We start from the raw sequence: 12,938 nt of genomic DNA on the forward strand, positions 1-12,938 counted from the left end.
CACCGAAAACGGAAAAAAAAATTCAAAACATTTCGGAATTCTATGCAAATCATATAGCCATCGTCTTTTTAGGGTGTCTAGCAGGTCAGTCACCTTTGTGGTCCGAGTAGGCAATCCGACTTCGTCGGATAGCAGACAATATGCGATGGCCAGGTCACGTCGTCAGGTATGCAATCCGACTGCGTCGGATAGCGGACAGCGTTCTTTACTGTGAAAAAAATTTTAAAACATTTCGGGGGTCCATGAAAATCATATAGCCTCCGTCTTTTTATGGGTGTCTAGCAGGTCAAACCTCGAATGACGTTCGCCGTAGTAATAAGGGTAGGCAATCCGACTTCGTCAGATAGCGGACAATGTGCGACGGCTGCGTAACTTCGTCAGGTATGCAATCCGACTGCGTCGAATCGCGGACAACGTTCATTACTGTCGCCGAAAACACAAAATTAAGTAATAAATTCAAAACATTTCGGGCGCATATATTCAAGCCTGTATAAGATAGTAATAGCGACACGACGGTGGAGCTCTCCGCGATGTCAATCGGCCCCCGGGACTCGTCGCGAACGAAGCGCGGCCGCGAGCAGCCTATACATCTAGGAGGGAATGCGAATAAGGTTTCAACGGAACTGTATGGAGTTCGAAAAGGAGGTAAAACTTGAATTTCGAAAAAAATATTGAAATTTTCGTTAATTACGAATAATATAGGCGGAAGTGATAGCAAAAGTAAATAACGGAAAAAAAAATACGGATTATCACGGCCGCCGCAAAATATCTTCAATCCCGGCTGCCGGCATCGAAACCACGACCCCGGGTCATCCGCACCTACGCCTTACCTACTGAGATGAAAACTGGTGTCGAATCTATGACTCTTAAGCCGTTTCGCCGTCCCGGCAAATTACGAACGTGGTTTCGACGTCCTTCAAAGGGCGCGTAAAGGGGGACGCGATCGCGTCGGGAAGCGGACGACGTGCTCCGCTGTCTTCGGACGTCGAAACGGCAAGATTCGCGAAAAAAATCGAACCTTCCGACGCACGTATTTATGCCTATATATAGTAATACCCACTCGACGGCGGCGTCCTGCGGCCTGTAAATTTAGCTGGGAACGCGAATATCGCGTCGACGGGGAGGTGAGACGTTTCCAAAACGGTTAAAACTCGACTTTTCGAAAAAATTATCGAAAAACGCGGGCGACGGCGGAACTCCTATCGCACGTCGTCTTGCTCAAAATTTAACGGGGAACGCGAATAAGGTCCGAACGGGGCCGTCCGAGGTGCACGAAGGCGTTAAACCACGAATTTTGAAGAAATTTTGAAAAAATTCGTCAAAAGTGATAAGGCGGAAGTGATAGCGAAAGGTAAATAACGAAAAAAAAAACGCGAGAAAAAAATTCCGAATTAACACGGCCGCCGCAAATTATCTTCAATCCCGGCGACCGGCATCGAAACCACGACCCCGGGTCATCCGCACATACGCCTAAACCTACCTACCTACCTATCGAGTTGAAAACTGAAGTCAAATCTATGACTCTTAAACCGTAATGCGCAAAAAAATATATCCCTCCGACGCATATATTAAAGCCTGTATATAGTAATAACGACTTGACGCCGCTAAATTAATTATTGTTGTTAATCAATTACTTATTTAAAAACAATATTTACTAAACGTATCTATACATAAGCAATATCAAACAGTATAGGCATATCATTATACAATTTAACTACCAGATTTTACTGAAATATATGAAAATCTATTTGTTTATTAATATTGTATTATATGGTATCTGCAGCATTATAATTTTTAATTTCCTCAACCAATCAAGTCACCTAAAAACTGTAATGAATTAAGTGGGTACTATATAGTTATTTTGTACTATTGTCTATTCAAGTAAAGAACCATATAATGCAGCCCTTGTTAAATAATATAGGGGGGTCACTCAATAAATGTGTAGATAATAAAATAGTATTAATTAAATATTAATTATTAAATAGTTTAATGGTATAGTCATATCATAATACAATTTAACTGCCAGAATTTAATTAAATACATAATATGTTATTTTTTGTCTATTAATATACATAATTTGACTCACCTAAAAACTGAAATATTTTATTATATATTTAATATTTAACCACATAATCGTTTGACATGGGCTCAAAACCTATCCATATAGTATAGTCATATCATAATACATTACCTCAACCAATTAACTCACTTGAACTGTAATATATTGAGCACAACATACTATACGTTAGTTATGTTACTATTGTCTATTCAAGTAATTAATTTATTATGTTTTAAATAGTTTATTTCATATTATACTCATAATTAAACCTACCTATATAAGTTGTTTCAAATAGTTTATAGTCATATAATCATACAATTTAATAAAAGCAGTAGCTGTGTATATTTTTTATTTATTAATTTGATTTTATGCTAAAGATTGAAGAATTTCAAGAAATTAATTAAATACATTCATTTTTACTATGTTTATTTATATTGTATTATTTAAAATCTGTAGCATCGTTTGTATTTTATACCAAATTTGACTCACCTAAAAACTGTACATAAAATACATAAAATTTATAATTAGCAAATTATATTACCTCAAAACTGTAATATATTTAGTACTACCTTTATAGTATACATGTAGGTAAATTATATTACTATTGTCTAATTCAAGTATAAAAGAACCGTCCCATATATTCCATAAGTTCTATTTTGTTATTGTATTATTTAGAATCTGTTGCAGTATATTTTGTATGCTACACTAAATTTATTTACATATTTAATATTTAACCACATAATCGAGCCCAATAAATATTGCTCAATAAAATATGTACCTAGTCAATAAAAGCCATAGCTGTGTATATCAATTTGTTATTTACCTTTAAATTAACTGTTTATTAATTTGATTTTGTGCTCTTTACGGGGTAAATAAACTCACTTGAACTGTAATATATTTAGCATAACATAGTATACATGTACATTAGTTATGTTACTATTGTCTATTCGAGTAATTAATTTATTATGTATTAAATAGTTGATTTCATATAATACTCATAATTAAACCTACCTATATAAGTTGTTTCAAATAGTATATAGTCATATAATCATACAATTTAATTTCCAGACTTTAATTAAATACATACATTTTTATTTTTTCTTTATTAATATTGTATTATTTAAAATCTGTATCATCATTTGTATGCTACAACAAATTTGACTCACCAAAAATCTGTAATGAATGAAGTGGGTACTACATAGTTAACATTTAGTTTAGTTATTATAAGATAATAAAAGCATTAGCTGTGTATATTTGTTATATTTTATTAATTTGATTTTATGCTAATGATTGAACCAATCAAACAATGCTTAATAAATGTAGCTAATTATTTATCAAATAGTCTAATTGATCACTTAATACTCATAACTAAACCTACCTACATAAGTAATATCAAATAGTATAGCCATATCTTTATACAATTTAACTGCCAGAATTTAATTAAATACATTAAGATCTATAAGTTCATAATAATTATTGTATTATATAGTATCTGCAGCAGCTTTGTATCATACATAAAATTTATAATTAGCAAATTATATTACCTCGAACAATCAACTGCCCTAAAAACTGTAATATATTTAGTACTACCTACATATTATACAATGTAGGTAAATTATATTACTATTGTCTAATTCAAGTATAAAAGAACCGTCCCATATATTCCATAAGTTATATTTTGTAATCATTAATATAAAGTTAAATTGTATAATGATATGGCTATACTATTTGATATTACTTATGTAGGTAGGTATTGTGTATTTAATCATGAGCATAAAATCAAATTAATAAATAGATAATCAAAAGGTAAATAATAAATTACAGTTTTTAGGTGAGTCAAATTTGGTAAACAAAAATTTAGTGTGGCATACAAAATATACCTACCCGTAGTATAGTCATATCGACCAATCGATCAATAATAATATATGTATTGTAATACACTCTGCGTTGAAGTATTCGAACGTTTCCGTCACATCCATCGTCGACTCGAGCTAGGATATTATTATATAATTCAACTAACCCAACCACCGTATCAACTCTTAACATTTAGGCGTTTATTTATTAAGTATACGTGTACCTACAGTACCTTCTGTGGCTATATCGTGTATCAAATATATATGTATACCGATATGAGTAGCTCACGGCGTCACCGAGACCGAGTAGGCAAAAGTCTGTAAAATATAAAATCGAACGCTTCGACGCATATATATATATATGCCTGTACATAATAATAACGACGCCGACCGATCTCGCTGTTCGCGAACGAAGTACAGCCGCAGGCGGTCAATACATTTAGCGGAGAACGCGATTAAGTCATCAAGGGGGAGGTCCGACGTCTTCGAAAAGGGTAAAACTCGAATTTTGAAAAAAAAGGTAAAATTTTCGTTCAATACGAATATATAATATGATAAGGCGAAAATGATAGCGAAAGGAAAATGACAAAAAAAAAAATGTGGAAAAAAAAATTCCGATTTAACACGGCCGCCGCAAATTAACTCCCGGCGGCCGGCATCGAAACCACGACCCCAGATCTTCCGTACCGACGCCTTACCTACCTACCTACCTACTGAGTTGATAACTGGCGTCGAATCTATGACTCTTAAGCCGTTTCAACGTCCCGGCGAATTACGAACGCGGATTCGACGTCCGCAGAGGGCTTTTGACAGGGCAATCCCACCGCTTTGGGCAGCGGACGACCGGCTCCGCCACCCTCGGACGTCGAAATCGAACCCTCCGACGCACGTATTTATGCCTGTATTTAGTATTACCCACTCGACGGCGGCGATATGGGCACTCGGCTCTCGGCGTCGTCCCGCGGCCACGGGACTCGTCCCGGAGGAAGTACGGCCTATAGATTTAGCGGGGAACGCGAATAAGGGGCAAACGGGGAGGGCAGACCCCTCGAAAAGGGCTAAAACTCGAATATTTTAAAAAAAAGGCAAAAAACGCGCGCAACGGTGGCGGACGTAAAGCGCGTAGTCTCGGCCGCGGAGGGCCAAAAGGTACTCAAAATCTGACGGGGAACGCGAATAAGTCATCAACGGGGAGGTCCGACGTCTTCAATAGGCGTAAAACTCGAATTTTGAAAAAAAAAAACGTAAAATGTTGGCTAAATACGAATATCACGATAAGGCGAAAGTGATGGCGAAAGGAAAATGACAAAAAAAAAAACGCGAAAAAAAAAAATTCCGAATTATCACGGCCGCCGCAAATTAACGAAATTCCCGGCGGCCGGCATCGAAACCACGACCCCCGGGTCAACCGCACCGACGCCTTACCTACCTACCTACCTACCGAGTTGAAAACTCGTGTCGAATCTATGACTCTTAAGCGGTTTCGCCGTCCCGGCGAATCGCGAACGCGGTCCCGGCGTCCGCGGAGGGCTTTTGAGCCGGCGATCCCACCGCTTCGGGCGGCGGACGACAGGCTCCGCCACCCCCGGACGTCGAAAACGCGATATTCGCGAAAAAAAATCGGACCCTCCGACGCACGTATTTATGCCCGTATATAGTAATACCCACTCGACGGCGGCGATATCGGCGCTCCGCTCTCGGCGTCGTCCCGCGGCCCCGGGACTCGTCTCGGACGAAGTACGGCCGCGCGCGGCCTATAAATTTAGCTGGGAACGCGAATATCGCGTCGACGGGGAGGTGAGACTTTCGAGAGAGCGGCGAGACGCGACTCTAGTCGAAAAAGTCGGAAAAATCGGTAAGACGGCGACGACGCCGCGCTTTCCGCTATCGTTCTCTACGCCGCGGCGCACTAAAATATTCGAGTACGGCCGCGCGCGACCTATAAACGTAACGGGGAACGCGAATGAGTCGCGAACGGGGAGGGCGGACGCCTCGAAGAGGGCTAAAACTCGAATTCTCGAAAAAAAAAGGCAAAAAACGCCCGCGACGGCGGCGCTCGGTTTTCACGTAACGGCCCACGCGGCGGGCCCGCCGGGAAAAAATTACGGCCGCGCGCGGTACGTGAATTTACCGGGGAACGCGAATAAGGTCCGAGCGGGGCCGCCCGGGGACCCCAGGGGGGGGTAAAACTCGAAATGTGAAGAAATTTTGAAAATATCGAAAGAAATCGCGAAAAGTGATAAGAAGGAGTGATAACGCGGCGACGGCTCCGCCGCCGCCGGGAGACCGCCCGTCGAATTTTTTCATTGGTAGTCTCTTACGCTGGTACGGAAAATCGACATAGGAGGCGCCACACGGGTCTTCGTTTTATACTATAAGACTAGCTCTCCGAGCGTCGCTGGGGGAGACCCCCAGACCCCCCGGTGTCGGTTATGAGTGTTTTCGATTTCGGAAGCCGCAGTGGTCTTGTGGTCTGGTCGTCGGTCTCGAGCTACACGGTGTAAGGGTGATACGGAGGTCTGGTGATAAGGATCTGTGAAAAAATTTAGCGATAAGGATGATGGATTTTTTATGAAAATTAGTGATAAGGATTTTGGATTTATGATAAGAACGGTGGATTTTGATAAGAAAAGTGGATTAGTGATAAGGATGGTGTATTAGTGATAAGGATTTTGGATAACTGATAAGGATTCTGGATTAATGATAAGAATAGTGGATTTGTGATAAGAATGGTGGATTAGTTAATCGGATAGCTGTAAGTTTTTTACTGCCGTCAAAAACGCCAAATCAAGTAATAAAATTCAAATATTTCGGACGGTCCAACTAATCATATAGCCACCTCGCTTTATTTGGGGTCTAGCAGGTCAGTCACCTAACCTCGACGTTGGACTTATATGTCTCGGCAACAGGTATGGAACGTTTATTACTGCTGCAGAAACAGCAAATTAAGTTTATTCCGTTAAAAAAATTGAAAAACATTTCGGGCATCCATGCAAATCATATAGCCACCGTCTTTTTTTGAGTGTCTAGCAGGTCAGTCACCTCGAATGAAGTTCGCCGTAGTAATACGGGTAGGCTATCCGACAAAGACCCCCAGACCCCCCGGTGTCGGTTATGAGTGTTATGATAAGAACGGTGGATATTGATTAGAAAAGTGGATAAGTGATAAGGATTTTGGATTGCTGATAAGGATGTTGGATTAATGATAAGAATGGTGGATTTGTGATAAGGATAGTGGATTAGTTAACCGGAGAGCTGTAAGTTTTTTACTGCCTTCAAAAACGCCAAATCAAGTAATAGAATTCAAATATTTCGGATAATCATATAGCCACCTCAATTTATTTGGGGTCTAGCTGGTCAGTCACCTACCTCGATGTTGGACTTATATGTCTCGGCAACAGGTATGCAACGTTCAAAACGTGAAAAAAATTATAAAACATTTCGGGGATCCATGAAAATCATATAGCCGCCGTCTTTTTATGGGTGTCTAGCAGGTCAGTCTCCTCAGTGGTGCGGGTAGGCAATCCGACTTCGTCGGATAGCGGACAATGTGCGACGGCCGGGTCACGTCGTCAGGTATGCAATCCGACTGCGTCGAATTGCGGACAACGTTCATAACTGTCACCGAAAACGGAAAATTAAGTAATAAAATTCAAAACATTTCGGGCTTCTATGCAAATCATGTTGTAACCGTCTTTTTAGGGTGTCTAGCAGGTCAGTCACCTTAGTGGTCCGAGTAGGCAATCCGACTTCGTCGGATAGCAGACAATATGCGACGGCCAGATCACGTCGTCAGGTATGCAATCCGACTGCGTCGGATAGCGGACAGCGTTCTTTACTGTGAAAAAATTTTAAAACATTTCGGGGGTCCATGAAAATCATATAGCCTCCGTCTTTTTATGGGTGTCTAGCTGGTCAGTCACCTCGAATGACGTTCGCCGTAATAATAAGGGTAGGCAATCCGACTTCGTCGGATAGCGGACAATGTGCGACGGCTGGGTAACTTCGTCAGGTATGCAATCCGACTGCGTCGAATCGCGGACAACGTTCATTACTGTCACCGAAAACGGAAAAATTAATTACGTGAAAAAAAATTCAAAACATTTCGGGCTTCTATGCAAATCATGTTGTAACCGTCTTTTTAGGGTGTCTAGCAGGTCAGTCACCTTAGTGCTCCGAGTAGGCAATCCGACTTCGTCGGATAGCAGACAATATGCGACGGCCAGATCACGTCGTCAGGTATGCAATCCGACTGCGTCGGATAGCGGACAGCGTTCTTTACTGTGAAAAAATTTTAAAACATTTCGGGGGTCCATGAAAATCATATAGCCTCCGTCTTTTTATGGGTGTCTAGCTGGTCAGTCACCTCGAATGACGTTCGCCGTAATAATAAGGGTAGGCAATCCGACTTCGTCGGATAGCGGACAATGTGCGACGGCTGGGTAACTTCGTCAGGTATGCAATCCGACTGCGTCGAATCGCGGACAACGTTCATTACTGTCACCGAAAACGGAAAAATTAATTACGTGAAAAAAAAATTCAAAATATTTCGGGCTTCTATGCAAATCATATAGCAATCGTCTTTTAAGGGTGTCTAGCAGGTCAGTCACCTCAGTGGTCCGAGTAGGCAATCCGACTTCGTCGCATAGCAGACAATATGCGACGGCCGGGTCACGTCGTCAGGTATGCAATCCGACTGTGTCGGATAGCGGACAGCGTTCATAACTGTCGCCGAAAACACAAAATTAAGTAATAAATTCAAAACATTTCGGGCGCATATATTCAAGCCTGTATAAGATAGTAATAGCGACACGACGGCGGAGCTCTCCGCGATGTCAATCGGCCCCCGGAACTCGTCGCGAACGAAGCGCGGCCGCGAGCAGCCTATACATCTAGGAGGGAACGCGAATAAGGTTTCAACGGAACTGTATGGAGTTCGAAAAGGAGGTAAAACTCGAATTTCGAAAAAAATATTGAAATTTTCGTTAATTACGAATAATATAGGCGGAAGTGATAGCAAAAGTAAATAACGGAAAAAAAAATTCGGATTATCACGGCCGCCGCAAATTAACGACAATCCCGGCGGCCGGCATCGAAACCACGACCCGCAAGTCATCCGCACATACGCCTAAACCTACCTACCTACCTATCGAGTTGAAATGTCAAATCTATGACTCTTAAACCATAATGCTCAAAAGAATCTAACCCTCCGACGCATATATTCAAGCCTGTATATAGTAATAACGATTTGATGCCGCTAAATTAATTATTGTTGTTTATTTACTAAACGTACCTATACATAAGCAATATCAAACAGTATAGGCATATCATTATACAATTTAACTACCAGAAATATATGAAGATCTATTTGTTTATTAATATTGTATTACATGGTATCTGCAGCATTATAATTTTTAATTTCCTCAACCAATCAAGTCACCTAAAAACTGTAATGAATTAAGTGGGTACTATATAGTTATATTGTACTATTGTCTATTCAAGTAAAGAACCATATAATGCAGCCCTTGTTAAATAATATAGGCGGGTCGCTCAATAAATGTGTAGATAATAAAATAGTATTAATTAAATATTAATTATTAAATAGTTTAATAGTATAGTCATATCATAATACAATTTAACTGCCACAATTTAATTAAATACATAATAAGTTATATTTTGTCTATTAATATACATAATTTGACTAACCTAACAACTGAAATATTTTATTATACATTTAATATTTAACCACATAATCGTTTGACATGGGCTCAAAACCTACCCATATAGTATACCTAGTCATATCATAATACATTACCTCAACCAATTAACTCACTTGAACTGTAATATATTAAGCACAACATACTATACGTTTGTTATGTTACTATTGTCTATTCAAGTAATTAATTTATTATGTATTAAATAGTTTATTTCATATTATACTCATAATTAAACCTACCTATATAAGTTGTTTCAAATAGTTTATAGTCATATAATCATACAATTTAATAAAAGCAGTAGCTGTGTATATTTTTTATTTATTAATTTGATTTTATGCTAAAGATTGAAGAATTTCAAGAAATTAATTAAATACATTCATTTTTACTATGTTTATTTATATTGTATTATTTAAAATCTGTAGCATCGTTTGTATTTTACACCAAATTTGACTCACCTAAAAACTGTACATAAAATACATAAAATTTATAATTAGCAAATTATATTACCTCAAAACTGTAATATATTTAGTACTACCTTCATAGTATACATGTAGGTAAATTATATTACTATTGTCTAATTCAAGTATAAAAGAATTGTCCCATATATTCCATAAGTTCTATTTTGTTATTGTATTATTTAGAATCTGTTGCAGTATATTTTGTATGCTACACTAAATTTATTTACATATTTAATATTTAACCACATAATCGAGCCCAATAAATATTGCTCAATAAAATATGTAGTCAATAAAAGCAATAGCTGTGTATATCAATTTGTTTTTTACCTTTAAATTAACTGTTTATTAATTTGATTTTGTGCTCTTTACGGGGTAAATAAACTCACTTGAACTGTAATATATTTAGCACAACATAGTATACATGTACATTAGTTATGTTACTATTGTCTATTCGAGTAATTAATTTATTATGTATTAAATAGTTGATTTCATATAATACTCATAATTAAACCTACCTATATAAGTTGTTTCAAATAGTATATAGTCATATAATCATACAATTTAATTTCCAGACCTTAATTAAATACATACATTTTTACTATGTTTATTTATATTGTATTATTTAAAATCTGTAGCATCGTTAGTATTGTACACCAAATTTGACTCACCTAAAAACTGTAGTACCCACTACATAGTATATTATATTTTTAATATTTAATATTCGAGCCCATGTCAAATGATATGGGAGTGTTGCTTTATAAACGTAGATAATAAAAGCAATAGCTGTGTATATTTGTTTTTTATTAATTTGATTTTATGCTAATGATTGAACCTATCAAACGATGCTTAATTAATGTAGCTAACTATTTATCAAATAGTTTAATTGATCACTTAATACTCATAACTGAATAAATACTCATAACTACCTACATAAGTAATATTGAATAGTATAGCCATATCATTATACAATTTAACTGCCAGAATTTAATTAAATACATGTAGATCTATTAGTTTATAATAATTATTGTATTATATAATATCCGCAGCAGCTTTGTATCATACATAAAATTTATAATTTGCAAATCATATTACCTCAAAGAATCAACTGCCCTAAAAACTGTAATATATTTAGTACTACCTTCATAGTATACATGTAGGTAAATTATATTACTATTGTCTAATTCAAATATAAAAGAACCGTCCCATATATTCCATAAGATCTATTTTGTTATTGTATTATTTAGGATCTGTTGCAGTATATTTTGTATGCTACACTAAATTTATTTACATATTTAATATCTAACCACATAATCGAGCCCAATAAATATAGCTCAATAAAATATGTAGTCAATAAAAGCAATAGCTGTGTATATCAATTTGTTATTTACCTTTATATTGACTGTTTATTAATTTGATTTTGTGCTCTTAACGGGGTAAATAAACTCACTTGAACTGTAATATATTTAGCACAACATAGTATACATGTACATTATTTATGTTACTATTGTCTATTCGAGAAATTAATTTATTATGTATTAAATAGTTGATTTCATATAATTAAACCTACCTATATAAGTTGTTTCAAATAAAATATAGTCATATAATCATACAATTTAATTTCCAGACTTTAATTAAATACATACGTTTTTATTTTCTTTATTAATATTGTATTATTTAAAATCTGTATCATCATTTGTATGCTACAACAAATTTGACTCACCAAAAATCTGTAATGAATGAAGTGGGTACTACATAGTTTACATTTAGTTTAGTTATTATAAGATAATAAAAGCATCAGCTGTGTATATTTGTTATATTTTATTAATTTGATTTTATGCTAATGATTGAACCTATCAAACGATGCATAATAAATGTAGCTAATTATTTATCAAATAGTTTAATTGATCACTTAATACTCATAACTATACCTACCTACATAAGTAATATCGAATAGTATAGCCATATCTTTATACAATTTAACTGCCAGAATTTAATTAAATACATTTAGATCTATTAGTTCATAATAATTATTGTATTATATAGTATCTGCAGCAGCTTTGTATCATACATAAAATTTATAATTAACAAATTATATTACCTCAAACAATCAACTGCCCTAAAAACTGTAATATATTTAGTACTACCTTCATAGTATACAATGTAGGTAAATTATATAACTATTGTCCAATTCAAGTATAAAAGAACCGTCCCATATATTCCATAAGTTATATTTTGTTATTGTATTAATATTATTTAGAATCTGTTGCAGTATATTTTGTATGCTACACTAAATTTATGATTACCAAATTTGACTCACCTAAAAACTGTAATATATTAAGTACCAACTGCATAGTATAGGTATTACATATTTAATATTTAACCACATAATCGAGCCCAATAAATATCGCTCAATAAAGGTAGACAATAAAAGCAATAGCTGTGTATATCAATTTGTTATTTACCTTTAAATTAACAGTTTATTAATTTGATTTTATGCTCTTTACTATGTAGTAGGTACATAATATATTGCAGTTTTTAGGTGAGTCAGAAATGGTAATCATTAATTTAAAGTTAAATTGTATAATGAATTGGCTATACTATTTGATATTACTTATGTAGGTAGGTATTGTGTATTTAATCATGAGCATAAAATCGAATTAATAAATAGATAATTAAAGGTAAATAATAAATTACAGTTTTTAGGTGAGTCAAATTTGGTAAACAAAAATTTAGTGTGGCATACAAAATATACCTACCCGTAGTATAGTCATATCGACCAATCGATCAATAATAATATATGTATTGTAATACACTCTGCGTTGAAGTATTCGAACGTTTCCGTCACATCCAT

This window comes from Metopolophium dirhodum, chromosome 5 (assembly GCF_019925205.1).
Source record: "Metopolophium dirhodum isolate CAU chromosome 5, ASM1992520v1, whole genome shotgun sequence".
NCBI lineage: Eukaryota > Metazoa > Arthropoda > Insecta > Hemiptera > Aphididae > Metopolophium > Metopolophium dirhodum.